Source organism: Apium graveolens, chromosome 7 (assembly GCF_009905375.1).
Source record: "Apium graveolens cultivar Ventura chromosome 7, ASM990537v1, whole genome shotgun sequence".
NCBI lineage: Eukaryota > Viridiplantae > Streptophyta > Magnoliopsida > Apiales > Apiaceae > Apium > Apium graveolens.
Genome location: NC_133653.1, coordinates 261,442,888 through 261,461,974, shown reverse-complemented (window position 1 = coordinate 261,461,974; position 19,087 = coordinate 261,442,888). Strand labels below are relative to the sequence as shown.

General features: G+C 33.5%; 1 long non-coding RNA gene and 1 pseudogene across 1 annotated transcript; one reads left to right on the top strand and one right to left on the bottom strand.

Annotated features, from left to right (window-relative positions):
* The first annotated feature begins 362 nt into the window (after positions 1-362).
* LOC141674818 (receptor-like protein 7) lies at positions 363-3,197 on the top strand (annotated as a pseudogene).
* A 1,216-nt stretch (positions 3,198-4,413) lies between these two features.
* On the bottom strand, positions 4,414-7,768 carry LOC141675113 (uncharacterized). Its single transcript, XR_012555896.1, has 3 exons — positions 7,684-7,768; positions 7,304-7,378; positions 4,414-4,608 (listed from the first exon to the last, which is right to left on the bottom strand). It is a non-coding gene; the product is annotated as an uncharacterized LOC141675113 (long non-coding RNA).
* Between the last annotated feature and the right edge of the window lie 11,319 nt (positions 7,769-19,087).

Sequence of the window (19,087 nt, the reverse complement as noted above, 5' to 3'; positions counted from 1 at the left end):
TCCGAATAGAAAAAAGACAAAAACCAAATCCAAATAGGAAAATAAATTCCTATGTGCTTAAAACAAGAAAAATCTTTCAAGTGAAAGGTAAAAACTTGCAATCAAAATTCGAATTAATAATTATATAATAATCAGCTACTTGTCCAACTTCATGCATCACTCATTTATTCCTTGTTGTCCAAGTAAGCTGCATAACCCATGTTTGCGTCCTCTCCAATTGAACATCACCACGAGCACACATAACCAAATCCAAATTAATATATTCATTCCTTGATCCTCATCATTCTCCTCTCCTTTGAAGAAAACTCGCCCTATTCATTTTTCATTCTAGATCAGTAGTTAGCACAAAATCAAATCCTTCTATGCAGCCACTCAGCGGTCATTTGCCTGAAAATATTGATTCTAGTCTAAAGCTTGAGGAATTAAGGCTTGACTACACAGATGTCTCCGGCAAGCTACCAGACTCCATAAGAGAACTCAAATCTTTAAGGATTCTAAATTTCACCAACTGCCTTTTTTCAGGTTCTATTCCGGCCACAATTAGTAACATGACCACACTTACTACATTGGACTTGAGCAGAAATTATTTTTCAGGCAAGGTTCCATCACTTGCAAGAATGTCACAACTCTCTTATCTGTCACTTGCTCCCAATAATTGCACTAACAATATACCAGCATCCTTTTCAAATCTTACCTGTCTAACTTATTTAGATCTTAATCATAATAGGTTTTCAGGGATCGTGCCATCTTGGTTTATGAACCTAACTCGTTTAACACATCTTGACCTTTCTTACAATCCGTGGAAGGGATCAGTTCCAACATCATTGTCACAGATTGAAAATCTTGAATTTCTTAATCTTTTTCATGCTAATCTCAGTGGAATTGTGGAATTAGATATATTTCTTAGCTTAAAAAAACTAACTGCTCTCAAACTTTGGCAGAACTATTTTTCTGTAGTAGAAAATAACAAAACCAATATTACTCATCCACAATTCAAGTACTTGGCATTAAGTGGATGCAAAATGACGAAGTTGCCACATTTCCTTCAGTTTCAAGATGAGCTAGAGGATCTGTTCCTTGATGATAATCGAATTGAAGGCCTCATACCAGAATGGATTTGGAACAAAAGTAAAGAAAGTATGGATTCAGTATGGCTTGGAGGGAACCAACTAACAGGATTTGAGCATAATCCAGTTGTTCTGCCATGGACTCGTTTACGTTTATTGGCCCTTTGGAATAACATGATGGAAGGTTCACTCACAGTTTCCCCGGCATCAACTCTAGCTTATTTTGCATCAGGAAATAGAATGACAGGGGAAATCTCGCATTTGATCTGCAATGTGAAATCTCTCATTGTGTTAGAACTGAGTGACAACAATTTGGTTGGCAAGATTCCTTCATGTCTAGGAAACTTTAGCAATGACTTGATGATACTGGATCTAAAAAGGAACAATTTTAAAGGGAGCATACCTGAAATGAGTTAAAGACTGAAGAAGGTGGATTTAAGAGAAAATCAATTCCAGGGAAAACTACCAAGATCATTAGCAAACTGCACCGTGCTTGAAGTTCTTAATCTGGGAGACAATCAAATAAATGATTCATTTCCATTGTGGCTTGGAACTCTTCCAGAACTGCAGGTCCTAATATTGCGATCCATTTGTTCCATGGTACAATAGAGAGTTATACCACCAATTCAGAGTTTCCAAAGTTGCGAATCATCGACCTCTATAACAATTCTTTTGCAGGAGATTTGCCACTTGAACACTTCAAGAATTGTGATGCCATGAAATTTAAGGTAGACAAGCTGGAATATATGAATACCATAATCCTGCCATCAATTGGGGGTTGGATACTCTCTCAAGACTACGATATTACAATCACAAACAAAGGTACCACGTTATCGTATGAGAAGGTCTCTAGCCTGATTACATTTGTTGATCTCTCCAGCAACAAATTCACTGGAAAAATTCCAAACTCCATAGAAAGCTTTAAGAATCTTCACTCCCTCAATCTTTCAAACAATATTCTCAGTGGTTCTATCCCAACAGTCATAGGAAACCTCACTGCTCTAGAGTCATTTGACATTTCCCAAAACAATCTCACAGGTAAAATCCCTCAACAGTTAGCAGGTCTAGGATTCCTTGCAATATTTGACGTGTCTTTTAACCATCTTACTGGACCCATACCACAAGGAAAACAGTTTAATTTATTTCAGAACGACTCGTACAAAGGAAACATGGCATTATGTGGATCACCTCTATCCAAAAAGTGTGGAGAACAGCCAACACCTTCACCACCATTAAGCTCTGAAAAAAACGATGATTCTGATTCATTCTTGACTGTGATTATTGTGTCAATTGGATTTGGAAGTAGGCTAATAATTGGAATTATATATGGGAGGAAGCTAGCAACAAGGTGCTCCGAGTATATAATTATTTAGTTCTTGTTGAAGTTGAAGAAAAAGACCAAATGAATGTAGAGCTAACGGATGAGCATCCTGTAAAGAACTCTTCTTGAAATGAAGATGAAACAGTTATCTTTACAAAATTGTTAGCATCCTTTGTAGCTGAGAGTTTCTGCAAAAATTGAAATTTTGAAATGAAATCAGAATTATGTGCAGGTTTACCAAATAAAAGAAGAGTAAAATGCAAAGTGTGTACCTATAGCTTAAACAATGCAAATTGTGTACTCGGTGTTTATAGAAGTACGCAACTTGTGTGAAGCCCTTAAATGGCTGTTAAATCCGTAAAGACCAAACTGCAAATTTGAATAACCATAATGTAATTTGACATATTTGAATAAACATAGCCTGGTTATTTCATCCCCAACCCGAAATGCATAAACCCTAAATGTCAAAAACCATTGTGTACTATAGAGCTACGACAACCAAACACTATAATGAACAACATCATAATCTGGTCAGCAGCCTGCACTATTACAGGTTTTTTCTCCTGAACGCCACCGAGCTTCTGGATAATTACTTGAAGTATACCACAGAGAGAATTATCATAAACTCCTCAATGCTTGGGGGTTTATCATTGCTTGGGCCTTCCAGGATTGAGCCAAAGGCATATGTAGCCGCTTCAGGAGACCGCCAATCAGATTTCAATATGTTGGATTCGACAAAGGGCATTACAAGAGGTCCTGGTCCTCATCCTCAAGTAAAGTTTCTAGCAACACTGGAACTAGAGATGTAAAAGCCTTCTCTATGAAGCGGGAGTGAGGCACTTCAGTATCGTATTACACTGTTATTTTTAGAGTCTGAGTAACTGGTTCCAGTATTCTGCTTGTGTTTGCTCATTTAATAATGTAGATGACAGATGAAATATATTAATTCGTGAGTTTTATATTATTATTAAAAACTTTATCAAGGGCATTACCAATGGTTAGCACCCTTGAAGAGGTGTCCACTTTTCCACGTAATTAAAAATATTATTTTTAATATTTTCTGTCTTTCACATCAATTTTGACTTTCCTTTTTTACAAAACACTACAGTAATTGACATCCTTAGATAACAACTTCACAAACTTAACAAAAACATATATAAAATATAAATATATTAGAAATATATATAATTATTTAATGCATCTCGTAATACAAATTTTGTTGCATATACCGCTAGTAAACCTTCATGTATTAGTAATATATATAATTTGTGGCATACACTGGAAAAAACCAAAATAAAGTAGGCAGGACAAGAATGGCATGTGAAAAGATGCCTAGAGGTTAAAAAACAACTGAAAAATTAAGCAGGAGATATGGCATTACAAGTTGGGACAGTGGCAGTAGATTCAGGAACATCATCCAAATTATTAAGCTTTTCAGTGGTACTAGTGAATTCTCTTGCTGATTGTTTAAGGGGGTCATTGGTAGGATCCAGCAAAAGCTTCTTATATCTCAAGCCCTTCTCTTTGGCCTTCTTCACACACTTATTGAAGCCATCAACCTCTGCATTTGAAAGAGCATGGTTAAACCTATCTGTCTCTTGTTTCAAATCTGCAATGTACTCTTGTTTGGATTGTTCAACTAATCTCTCGGCCATCTCCTGATTTATCTTTTCCAAGTTAACCTCGCTTTGTGCTTCCTCCAGTTCTTGAGTCAACTTCGATATTTGGGCAGCATCCTGTACACACATTTCCTGGAGACTCCGAGCCCAAGCTAACGCCTGCAAAACAACCTGCAAAACAACATAAAATTGGGTGTTCCACAACTGAAAGGGACATAACTTTACTTTTTTCAGTTCCCTGAAAGTACTGACTAACCCGAACTATATTCATAGCCACCATCTCGGATGATTCCACGATGCCTGATTATTTGGAACGCCTTAGATCTACATATGAACTGACAGCCTTGGTTACCTCCACAGCAGCTTTTCAGGACTTCACTGTGTCAGCATCTGACATATCAGAATCGTCATGGAGGTTCAGCAGATGTTTGTTGGCTAAAGCAGAGAAATACTGTTGGGTTGTCGACTCCAACGTGGGGGAAGAAAGATGTTTCTTGCTAGCGGTCATTGGAAATGTCCCTTTGCCAAGTGCAGATGGAGGAGGAGGGTCTTACAATTTTTCTCCTTTTTGATCCATGAGACGGCGTCTCATTCTCAGACACTGCACAAGAAGAAGAAACCTATCAGCAAACCAAATTTTTTTAACCCCTTCCACATTGAATCTAGTATCCTAAATTATGACATCAACTTTGTATTTCCATACGTCTCAATACTTACAAGAAAATGTTTAAATACGGTTTTATGTATTTGTGAATATTTGGAGAAGTTTATACGTACGTGTGCACACCTCCATTTATTAGTGCACACCCTTTCATTGGGATTAAAACCAAATTATTCTTATCAAACATAAAGAGCTTGGATTAATTTGCAAGAGTATACATCAAGGGTGTGCACCTATTAACTCCCATATTTAATGGTACTTTGTCCTAACAATGATTGCTTAGCATATTTTGTCGTATACTTCTAATTCTAATTGATTATCACTTTAATTTAATTATGTAAATAAATTTATTGTAAATTTTGTCCATTTGCTTGTTTAGTACTAAGTTAAAAGAATTAGTAGATCACATATGCCAACAACATACTGGACCACGTGAAGATAGCAAACAAAGAAAAAAAAATCATGGTTAGGAAGGTGCTTTCTTCGAGTAAACATAAAACTACACATCCTCTCTAAAGAATCATGGAAAATAAGTACAACATCTTAGCATATCACTAAAAAAATCAATGTCTAAATTACAAATTACTATAGTATCGTCCAAAAGTAACTAAAATAGAGTACACAAATTACGAATACAAGCTACATAAACTATCACGTACGTAAAAAAATAAATAGTTTCTTAAAATAGAGTGAAGCCAAATGTGACCTAATATTTTGAATAAATTGAATTTATATCATGGCTCGAGATTGCATATTTGCTTATTCTAGATCCCATTTTTGGTCAAGCTGATGGTCATTCTAGTCGGCGGTGCTACATAATATATTGATACTTTACTCCGACTTGTTTTGTAAGATAAACAAAAGCCGATTACATAACGTTGCTTTAAAACTAGGAACAAACAAAACTATATCCTACAACTTCTCCCTACCAGAAACTAGGTGGTTCGTGATTTTTTTTGGTTGGCGAGGGGCGTGAGAAAGAGATCCCTGTATAACGGGGTACACTACACGCGAGAAGAACTAGTGGAAAACATAAAAGAAGAAATCACTTTCTCCTAGAACATCTCGACTACTCTTAGACTTTTTTAATCTAATTTCTTTTTACTGAATTTACTTTAACACAAGTGTACATTAATACGAATTTAATTCCAACAAGGTTCAAAGCCTATTTTGGAAACTAGGAGGTTCATGATTTTATTTTTTTTGGGGAAAGGGGTGAGAAAGAGATCATTCTATAATGGGGTACATTACACGGGAGAAGATGTAGTGGAAAATATAAAAGGACAAATATTTTTTACACATGAGCCACATGTCAATCTTGTGTGAAACTACGAGAAGGATTAACTAAATGTCTGTGTTTGTTTCGGATAGAGGATCGACTACAAATAGATTTCACACATTACATAACTCTCATTATAATGAAATATTTCACTATTTTAGATGTTTTAACAAATATTTGATACGTTGGTAGCATTAAAATGAACTTGCAAAATATTTATTGATGACAATGTTTGTACTGACATTTAATATGATATTCCTTTAGTTCTAATGATCACACTAATAGCAAGCTGATACGAGATCAAAGGATTCCTATTTATTGGCTTGTTTTATACTAACCTTGTTTTGCAGAAACTTGTTTAAACTTCTTATCAGCTAGAATTTAGACTTAAGTTTAATTTTACTTAACAGCTAGAATTTAGACTCAAGTTTTACTTATCATCAAGCTCTTGGTGATGATTGACAATGATCTAACACGTTTTGTGCCCAAAAAATAGCAAGATAAAGATTATCTGCTATTTCAAGGAGATCATTTAGGACTTCATTTATGAGGACTGTTGTATTCACATGTATGCATACAATATTATAGCGCAGGTTACATGCAACATATCCGTATTATACTTCCTATTTATCCTTAATTTTAAATAAACCAAAGTGCCTACTTTCACACGTTGATTCAATTAGGACCGTTGGGGTTATTCACTATTTAATAGTTCATATATTCTATATATACTAGTGTGTACTCATTTTAGAGCGCATTCGATGAATATCATTTCATGTTAAATTCTAGTAGTATACACATGCAATTGTATTTGGGTTCATAAGTTTAATAGTACGTTTCATGTAACTTGTATTTTTCAAAGGTGCAATATTATTACTACTGAGTACTAAGTTTGGAAAACAAGGATTTAGGGAATTAGTTTCATTTCACCAAAGTTTGTGCTTGAATAGTATAGTCTGTAGAGAGCATTTGATTAAGGAAACACGTTTACGAGCAAGTTACTATGAGTGATAAATTTTTGAATCTTGTAATCCTATCAATTCAGTAATTATTATATATTCTCTTAGCAAAATCCTACCTAAATTTCTCTGTTTTGCTTATTTGTTAATATTTATATTGTGGGGTTCATAACGATTCTCAACTCACGGAAAGCATATAATAACAAATAGTTAATAGACGATAACAAGTATTCTCGACAGTTTGACAGTTCAACAAATAGTCAGAAATAATATCTATTCACCTCTCCATGTGTGCATTTTAATATACAAGTGAAGACAAAATATACCATATAAATGAATAGTGAATGAAAATATGAATGGAGTATTTTGTAAAAAATAAAATTTGTAAGTACATTACCTACAGAATAGAGAACACTGGTGAGGCCTGCATTGTAAATTTATGGAGCATGTTATGGAGCACTTTCTTCATTGTCTATCGGCAAAATTCGATAACATGTGTAAGAAATTTGGTATAAAAAAATTGGAAAAAAAATTAAAATCAGCACAATAGACTAAAAGTGTAGGATTAGTTTATTGGAGTGTATTTCCCCCTTCTTATTATTATTACCTAACTTCTGTATCAAGCTTGTAAAACATACACCCCACCACTTCTATTCTAAAATTAAAACTAGTGTTGATTGAACAGAAATGAATGAACAACTTTTAAAGAATTACAATAATCTATTGTAATTCATACTTGATAAGACACTTTCATCAACATGTAAGATATAAACAAACCTGGAATTTGTCATAGTTTTGCTCTAAGAAAGCCCAAGCCATTCATCGGAGGATTAGTTTTGCTTTTTTAATTAGTTTACGGCTGGGGTGGGTGGAATGAAGTCTTTAATCATCTTTATTTATAGATATAATTTAGGGTTTTGTTTTGCTGGTTGCCATTAGATATTGGGCCAAAATTAAAATGTTGTTGGGCTTATTTTAAAAATTAGGTAAATATACTAATAAAAATTAGGTTTTGTTGTATGGTGGGCTATTTCTGATATGCTTGGCCCATTAAGGCATAATGAATAAATAAGTCTATCTAGGTTAAATTGTTCTATGCACACTCAATTTCAATTTTAGAGATCTTAATAAAAATGATGTGTCATGTGAGATGACTATTTTGTTCCAATACGGGAGTGTCATATTTGATGGGTTTTGACCATTTTTTGGTTTTATAAGTCTTTAATGACTGATTTATTTTTGGTTCTATACATTTATTTTTACATTTAATATATTTTCCTTGTTTTTTGTTCTTATTTTCAGGATAATTAGAAGAAGTTTTACTTTGTTCTTTCTACGGACTTCATATCACAATAATCTAACGACAGGCCTTGAAGCACAAAACAGTCTAGTTTCAAATTGATGATAGGAGAGATTTTTACAATTATTGGAAGACATTAGTTATTATTATTTTTGTCTATAATGGAGGGCACTCTTTTTCCTCCCTGAGTTTTTTTCCATAGGGTTTTACTCTTGCGAGTTTTTAAGGAGGCCTTTTTTGTGGGTTATCTATTTCATACATTAAGATTTTATTGTCTAAACGTCCGGAGGCAACTTGCTTGCCTTTCGGTTAGATGATTGAAAGATATACTCTTTTGTTTTCCGAAATCTTATCAATGAAATTTTTCATTGTTGACAAAAAAAAAAAATTAAAGATCTTAAACTTATGTATTCCTTAGCAATATTGGTTGATCATTTATTTAAATTATTATTTATACACTCTATTTAATTTTTTTTAATACTAAATTATTATATTTTCACATATTAAAATCATTGTTGTATTTTTTTAATTTACTGTAAAATAATTTTAATTTGTGAGGTTAATATTTGTAATGGTAACTCAAATTAAAATTCATTATTATTCAAGACTTGTGCTATATTCTTTAATTTATTCCATACCACATTTTCAATTTGTAGTAAATAAAATTGTTCGTTATAATTTAATTTTTCATGCACGGTCCTTGGTCTCTAAGTTCTAATTGTTTTCATTTACTCGAATACGTTTAACAGACTTTCAAAATTTAATATAACAACTAAATTTTAATTTTTATTGTTATATTGATTTTGGTTGCTGAAAATATTCATAAATACGACAACTTTTCGTTTGTTTCATGTTTTCTTTTGAAATAAAAAATAATTTAAAAAAATTGAAGATATTCATATATTATTTAGATGTAAGTAGGGATTTTTAAAAATAATAATATTTGTTTTAAAATTAGTTATAACGATATTTATTTATTTTAAAAAAATTACTTTGATATGAAAAATTGAAGATATTAATGTCATATTTAAAACTATAACTTTATTTACACAATTATAGCCTAAATTTGGTAATTTTCATTTTTCGGTCAAGAAGGGTAATTGGATAAATCATGAATAATTGAGTTTTAAGTTGCACCATGGGCTATGGACCCCTAACTTAGGAAAATTTAAAGTATTTCTAGTTGAAGAAAAAGAATAAAGTGCAAGCTTATCTTAGCTCAAGGTAAGGCAGCAAGGCAAAAGGCTTTTCGTAGGAAAGGAAAATATGGAAGCCACGTAACAAGAAAAACATACGATGCCTCATGATTTTAAAAAGATGACACGAGATATTTACTAATTTTTTTTGTAAGTACTTTTTAAAGAATTTCTTCATTTTGCAGGGCGCGCAAGAGATTTCTGTAAGCATGAAGGCTATCAGGAATAAGCTTGATCTTGGAGTCCCCCTGATGTAGTAAATGGGTGTCCTAATTGAGAACGTGGGGCTAATTTTGGTATGGGATTTAAGAGCTCAGTTCTTGATAAAAATGGATGTACTCGTTAGAGAAATTTGGAGTATTCCTTCATTTTGCACCCAAAAAAATGAGATCATCTGACGTGTTATTTGACAGAGACTTATAATATAAGGGAAATATATGCGTCCGGCACTTGGAGTAAACGGGTGGCTATATGTCGTTCGTAGTGAAAGGAAATAACCGGAAGAAGAGTGTTATTATTGATGACGGAGATACATGATTGGTGAAGTCCTACGATTATACGATCACTGGGCCTTTGCGGTTGGGCCTCATAATTGAACATTCCTGACATTTGTAGGAGAAGATTTCCGGTGCGTATTCAACTAGGACTCGGGATGAGAAATTTATGTCCATTAGGTTTCTTGTTCCTTAAGAAACCTTGATTCTTTACAAATTAGAGAATGTACATAAATTGAATTGGGTTGGAAGTGAAGCCTTATATGTAACCACTGAAAATCCATAAAATCTCACCCATGTATTCATTACAACCACAACTCTCATATGGCCTTTTTGAAGAAGAACCGCCATCGTAGATCTTGATTTCAGCGACGAATCTTATACTTTGTTGTAACTGAATTTTCTCGTCAATAAATTTATGCTAGAATAAGTTATCCTCATCAAGATCATTATTGCGGGAAGAAGAGATATATTATAGTGATGGACGCTCTTTGGAGAAAAAAAGATAAGACCTGAAGGATAGCCATGACTAAGGTTGTATAATGGTGGCAACGACGGAGATCTATGAAAGATGATTTTCATCTAGGGGTCGATCAAGATTCGAAGGATGTAGCTGCGGGCACGATTGAGATCCACATATGGCGATTTCCAACCATGAGGATCAAACAAGGGTTAAGGTTGCAACTGTAGCCAAGAAGGAGCTGAGATGGATGCAAATTCGGATTTATTCGGTAGACAAGTTGTTTATATTATTTTAGCTCATTCTCAATTTCCATAAGTCTGAGTTGTACGATTTTACAGCCTATATAAAGCTTATTGAATTCCCTTAATTCTGAGGATATCTGATAACAAGAATCCAGGTCAAACGGTCCAAATATCTATGAAAAAACTAACAACAAATTTTTATTAAAAATAAACCTTTATGGTTTAGAGGAGTGAAGAAACCTATTTGGATTAGAAGATTTGAGAAACCTATTTGGTTTAAAAGATTAAATAAGCCTATTCAACTTCGAAGATTGAACTATCCAATTCGATTTAGGAGATGATAATCTTATTTGGTTTACAAGTTTAGAAAATTAGATTTGGTTCAGAAGATATGACAATTTTATTCACTCGAGAAGACTTAGTAGGGGAAACTCAAAGGATGATCAGGAGGAGAACTCTCTTAGAAGAAGACAGTATAAAAGACATCTAGTCATCGTTCTTAGGTCGATCCCTCAAGGTTACAATCAACTATTTTTGTTGTGCACTCAGTTATTTGTTTATTAGACTTACGCGTGAAGAAGACTGTGAAGAAGATTCTACATGGAGGAAATCCCACAAACTCTTGGGACGCACCTTGACTAAGAGATCTGATGCCTAGATGACTTTCAACAGTTTTCAGGAGAGTTAGTTGATTGGACATGTCCGTAGATCTAAGATGCTTTCTCAAGGTAACACTTAAAGTTCCATACTAATTGCGTCTCTTATAGAAAGAAAATATTATCTCAAAAATATCAACAGTAATTGGGTGTTATATTTCAATCAGGAAGAACACATTCTACACATTATTAATGTTTTGAGGTGCATTTCCCTCTTAGAGCGCGCCCTTGTACAAATATTTATTCAAAAATTTCCAATAAAGATATACTCATGATCATGCGAGTTCCGCAAACTGCTTGAAGAATTTCTTGATTGGAAACCATTTCCTCGTCTTTTATAACACACCTTTTCCACTGTGCACGATTTCAGTACAATAATGATTATGAGGTAAACTGCAATGACTACAAGAGGGTTTGTATATTATTTTTAAAATTTCAGAAGAAAAGAAGATATTGGAGAAGCGAGGTACCCCAATCCACTTCAGGTGCCCACAAATTTCCAAAGAAATTATAGGGAGAGGCACTTCAGACACTAGAAGGTAAGACCAAAGTTGTAAGGCCTCATGAATCTTAGTATACACCCCAAAACATGAGTGAGCTATCTCTCTTATGTTATATCCTCAACAATTAAAATTCAATGCTCAAAGGCCATCTCTCTTAGGGTGCACCCTGAAGACGGTGACCACCTTTCATTTGTTCACACGATTTATAAAAAAGGGTATTACGATAATGATCTTGTGAGCTTAGCGAGATCTTAGCTTCAGGTGAAACAATCTTAAATTCTCAATATTCTGAGAGTGGTCATGGATCTCCGTAAGCATATACACATGTTTTTTTATTCTTTCATTTTTAAGGTATATATCATCAAGCTACTTGGTTGGGTTGGGTTGTGAGGAGTTTTACATCATGTTCATATATTATGGTCGCATCGTGAGCAACACGATATGTAATCCCTTACTATTTACATCTCATTAAACAACCCACAACAATCAAAAAAATTATGTAACAACCCAAAACCATCCAAAATTTTTATACAAATCTAAAAATAAATTAATTTAACAATCTCATTTTTCATTTTTCAAAAAGGACTCAAGCCTATACGTAGCAGCAATTAACAAATAAATTACATTATTTCGACCTTTTCAAAGATTGCTTACTACACCTATAAATACATAAGATTGATTGAAAAAGCAACACAAAAGCACACACCTGGCTTAAGTCAGAAAGCTATATTATTTTATAGAAACATAAAGCTCCATGTCCTATCTTCATTGGCAACAAAATAAGCGCAAGTGACGAAAACTCTGTAAACCCTTTACTTCCCTTTATCAGTTGATTTAGTTGGTAAAGCAGAACCAAATTCTGAAAATAATTTAACAAATATGCAAGAGTGAGCATCTAACATTCTTAGCAAGTCTGAGCAAAATATGAGGTACATGATAACTTCTTATTTAAGTATATGAAAAGAAACAAGAATTAAAAGGAACAAAACAGAGTCATAGGTAGTATAAGAGATTTTTTTAATCCTCCATTAATTGAGTCATCAACTCTAGCCATTGTTTTTGTGACATGGTGCACAATAGTCCATCATAAGTAGTTTAAGATCAAAATAAGTCACACCCCTTATGATTACCAAGAGCCATCGTTTAAAATTGAGATTTTTATTATCTCTCGCACATCACCGAACAAGACTACTACTCTATCGCCTTACAAATCAATTACGGGAAAAAGCAAGATGAACACGTCTTAATTATTAAGAAACAAGGCATATATCATCATTTATTATTTTAGGTATCCAATAAAGAGATTAAATTCACACCATAAAATGAAATGTAACATGAAATCATGCAACCATAAGGTATGACACCAATATTGATAACAATAAGAAACAACAAAGGTACTGTTATAGAAACAAATAAAGACTTCAACAAAATAGGATCATAGAAGACAAAATTCGGACTTGCTTGACCCTCCTCAATCTTAGACCTTCAATCATACTTATAATTAAGTTGTACTTCTTTCTTTTTCTCCAAAATTTTAAACCAAACTAAAATGCAAATTATAACTTAATCCAAATTTGATTGACTCCTTGTTCTTCTCTTCCTTCCTGTTCACTACACTACTATATTTATATACATCGCTCTCGCTCTATTTTTGGGAAATAAATCCCTAAAGTTTGGTGACCATATCTTAACTAACCAATACTCCCTTGACCTTTTTTTTAAAACCCATCATATAACAATAATTAGAACTTAAAAAAATCTAAATATTGCTAAAATTATTAACAAAATAACAATAAAAGATATTACATAAATATATATCCCTTTATTAGTATTATTACTAAAATGACAATTTGCAATGTTAAATTAATTTAATACATAACATATTTTCACAACCCTAAATAATTTAATTACTATATTTAATATAATAGTATTCACTATTACTATTATTTATAAAAGCCAAACTAACTTGAGGTATTACATCCTTCTATGCTTAAAAAATTGCATCGTTGAAATTTAATAGTAGTTGCATTAATTTCTTCTTGTTTTCATCTTTGGATTCTTACCTATAGGTCGATCTTTCAACATGACCTTCAAATATGGAATAATTCTATTTTAAGGTGTAAACTCTTTACTCTCTAATACTTTAATTGGAATTTCATGATACGTTAAATCTTCTAAAATTTGAGGGTATCTAATGCAAGCACATGTTTATCATCATGATGATATTATTTGAGTAACGAAAAACAAAAGGTATTGTGAATTTTGTATTAGGAGGCAGGGCCAACTCATAAGCACCATGGTATTTCGTAGTCAAGTTATAAAATCCTGGTTTCTTTTTCAAAATGCGAGTTCTTATTAATTGTTTTTAACTATTATGATTATACGAGATTGTAGAGGTTATAAGGTTAGATTGTAGACCACAAAGATTTTTCTTGATATGTTTTGCACAAACGAATTTGTAGACTTTTATTTCTGTGAATTTTTCTTTTTCAAAATATATTAAATATATAATTTTATTCCAAAAATTGATTCTAAATTCCAGTTTATTTGATTAAATATTTTAACTAATTCAATAAATTCCTTTTAATTCCTAAATCTTCTTTTGTTTTATATTTTGAAAAATCCTAATTTGATTTATCTATTTGTAATTTATTTTAGTTAAGTATTTGTTTATTTATTTGGGTGATTAAATCATTCGTAAATTTAAGGAAATTTTATACAATTGAGTTTTGTAAGGAATTTAATATATATTTATATGTATCATATTATATTAGAGCTCAATTTTGCTCGAATTATCTTAAAAATTTTCTTATTAATTGTGGTGCAAAATCACAAACATGAGCGTGGTTGATAATTGTTAGAGACCGTGGAAGGGTTGGCTTAACGAGTTCCTGTACATAAACTGGAACTGGAGCAATATAGATAGGCTGAATCAGTGCTAACAAGACATATATACCAATAGTGGTAGTGCTAATCGATATCTCGGTATGAACTGTGGAAAGCTGGCTCTTATCAACAGACTCAAATTTAACTGGGCTTGGATCTCAAAACGGTATATGTCAGCAGTTCGCATCTGGACCGGATATAAGTCATCAGAAATAGGGTAAAAATGTTTGAGTAGCTGATCAGGATCAACAATATCCTCTCTCTCTCGGGTCAGTATAGGAGTAAGTAGCTGATAGAGTCATAGTAGTAGTAATAGATACATTTAGGGACACTACGGAGTCACCTCAGTTAAAGAAGCATAAATTGAACTCTCGGAGTCGGCTGAAATAGGAACCACAGGGATGGCGGCTCCTACAGGTGCAACCATAAGTGAAGGCTATAAGTCAATGATCTCGGGTGGAGAAAGTGGCAACATTTGAATTGATGAATCCTCAGAGTAGCTATCTATAATCATAATCTCCTCAGAGGGATCACTATCAGAGTCAAGTCCAAATTATACCTGCTCTCTAGCGTAATAAACAGATGAGCTATCTCGGTTCGTGTTATGGTCTGACATCTGCAAAAATTACATATATAAATATTTATATTACTCTATCGAATTATATTCTTAGGGGATCACATTCTAAGAATATAACTATTGCTCTGATACCACCTCCGTAATGCCCCTAAATCTACCCTTCTGTGAATCCGGGTCATCACGTCGTTCAGTGCATCAAAGAGCTATATTATTAGTACAACTTAAGCAAAATACGGAAGTCCATATATAAATACTACAACTCCCCCACAGATCCAAAGATCCGTACATCGTCACTTACATCTCTCTGAACCTTAAACAACATCACTTTTATTTTACTTATACATAATACTAAACATGAGATAGTAAAGTAGCTTCAAGAAGTATGTCTGATAAGGAGAATCTAACTATCATCACACGTGAGTTTCCCCTTCCCCTTCTTCTGCCGCTTAGAAAGCTAACCACTTTCAGTCTTAATTTCTAAAAATATATGATGATAGCAAGAGTGAGCATTCAAATGCTCAATAAGTTATATACTTAACCACATGGATCATATATCGACAAAAAATAGAATGAATGATTAAACAAGATCAATCACAAATCCAGATATCACAATTCAAAGTAAAATATTCAACTGGACAATAAATGACACTCATCTCAATGAGACAATCAATCAATAACACTTCAGACCAATCAAGACAGAAGTTTAAGAATACCGGTCGTCCACCCCGATACCCCATCATGCAATCAAATACCATGTCGAAAGTATCATTCTCCTGCAGTTCATGCCTGGAATGACCGAAGCAATGATTATCCCAAAGCAATGGAATATCGAAAGAAACAAGACCGACAAACAAAATTCACGACTAAAGTTTGACCAAGATAATAACACCATCAAATCTTGATGAATGTTTTAACCTAATATTAATCTGTATATTATATTTTGCTGACCCGAACAATGGGCCAGTTCTCGAGTTCAAAAAAGGTGGATAATCCCGAAAGATAGGAATTATCCGAATATGATTGAATGTGGTTGACCTAGAAAATGGATCAAACCTTACTGAATAAAAAGTATAGTCTTCCGGAATAATGGGATAGACTAAGATACAAAAATATGATCGCTCCGGATAACATATAATATGAAATAAAATTGTCTTTATTCTCAAACAGTCATTCAGGAATGTAATTCCATATAATTATCTCGACAAAATAATTATACTCCAAAAAATAATCACATTAATCCAGTGAAACAATTTTCTTGATAAGAGTAGGGTAAAAGCAATAACTTGCCTCGATTTCCCGAATTAAGCGCTAACATAATTCCAGAAGCCTTTTACTCCCGAATCAATTCTCAGAAAAATTTCGAAATAATTTAAGGTTCCATTTTCCATTAAATAAAATAAAATACTATTCTTCGCTAAAATAAAAAAATAATATTGGGACTCTCTCACTTTAACACATATTATTGTAAAATAATCTTATTAATAATAATTTAATACTTTAAATCCGATATTTATTTAGATCTCGCTTAAGGTGATTTTAAATATCCGCAAAGGCTTAATTAAACGATGTCACATGCTTCCACTAACTATAATCATTACCATACTTGAATTTTATTCTTGCACTCCATCTAATTATCATTTCTCTTCATTATAATTTACTATCTACTTTACGCTCCAAATAATCCACTTCGATTATTATTATTTTATTCCTCATTTACCATCTCAACTTATTCCCAATTATAATCTCCAAATTCTTGTATTATTTTATCTTTTATAAATAACCAAGTGATTTGAAAATTATTTATGACAAGATATTCCACTATCTCACGTCACCCTTTTTATTATCCTCCTTTATTATTATCAAAAACCATTTATAATTTTATATAATTTTAATATCTTCAAATTTTCTTCTACTGCATCATCCCGACATCATCACAATTTCTCAGCCATGGTGGTCACCGGCCGAAAAAGTCACCGGCGGCGACTCACCATCACCGTCACCACTGTCCTCCTCCTCTCTCTCTTCCTCCACCTCTCTCTCTGCCTCCTCTCTCTCGGCTACCACACTGCCATACCATCTCCACCACCGCAGCGCGTGGTTGCTCCATCGCAGGAATAATACATACACACACACGCTCTCCACTCATCTATCAATCTCTCTCTCCCAATCTCTCATCCTCTCTTTAAATCTCTCCCTCTCCTCCCGGCAGCCGTTCTCGCCCTCGCCACCATCAGAATGGTGGTGGCTTCGTCTCACACACACAACCGCACACCACATACATCATCTTCCCATCTATCTTAGTCTCTCCCTCGATCTCACTCTCTCGCTCCATCACTCTATATCTCCGATTAATCACCAAAACACACACAACAGAACACACGCCACCAATTCCCCTATTTCTTTCCATTTTTCCGATCACCCACCGCTTGCCACCACCGTCGAGTCACCATAGCCCTGACCGAGCCCCCTAAAACTCCAGTTCACAAACAATACCAAACCCCCAAATGTTCTAACCCTAAACCCGTTTAAACGTAGCTTATTCACTACAAGAATAATGTCAATAGACATCACACATTAGACATCGGTTAACTTTGCCACTGATGTTAAAAAGAGTATTGACATCACCCCGTGTTTTTGTGATGTCTTTGTTCTTTGTAGACATCGGTTATAATTAAACCGATGTCTAAAATTCACCAAAAAAAAAAACAAAATTCGCGCCCACCATTTCTTCCCCCGTTAGTGAAATTTCATTCAGTTTAGTTCTACATTCCCCCAATCCCAAAATTCTCCCCCCTTAACCAAATTTTGGTTCCCCCCAAAAATCAATCTTCAGACACAAAATCAAAACAAAAAAACTAAAAACTAAAAAACAGAAAACTGTTCTCTCTCTCTCAAACCTGTCTCTCTCTCTCGAACCCCTCTCTCTCTCTCACCTCTCTCCCCTCACAATCTCTCTGAACTCCGGCCATCATCTCACCATCATAATCTCTCGAACCTCTCTCTCTCTCTCGAACCTCTCTCTCTCTCTCTCGAACCTGTCTCTGGAACCTCTCTCTCTCTCTCTCTGAACCTCTCTCCGCTCTGAATCTCTTCGTTAAGCCTCTTTCGTTTAACCTCTCTACTTCGGTAAGTGTTGTATCTTCTTGAATCGAACTGGTCTTCTCTGCATGAAGACCAGTTTTAAAAGTTGAGGATTTTTGAATTCAAAACCCTAATTTTGTAAATTGGGGTTTTTTCTAATTCGAAACCCTTATTTTTTTTATTAATTTAGTGTCAAATCTTGTTGCTAATACTTTTCTTCTTGTTGTATACAGGACCTAATCTGAGAAAAAGATTTAAAGCTTTAGGTAATTTGGATTTTTTAGTTGTACATTTATATTTTTGTTTATTTTTTTTTATTTTTGTAAATTAGGTTTTCATTTGTTTGTAATGTTGTGATTTGTTTTTGCAGGACATTAGTGTTGTTTGATTTTTCGATCTTCGGTGAGTTTTCTTCTCCAACTCTGTTTTGTACGCTTATACATTTGATTTATTTTGTTAGTTTTGATAGTGTGTTTTTTGTCTATGTGCTATGCAGTTGGTTCTTATGTTGATCTATGTATTGTGTATAATATGCATTATGTATTATATGAAATCTCAGTTTTGTTTTATTTGCAATTATGTGCAGGAGAATTCATTTTGGTATTAGTATGTTATATTTAAATGTAGTCGTGTTCTGAATTTTGGATGCAAGTGTGTGGTTAATTTAGTGATTGTGTATGCAAGTGTTTAGTTGAAAATAGTACATTTATAATTTGATAATCTGCATCCGTGATCTGACTATTATACTATGGTTAATTATATAGTGATTATACATTAAGTACC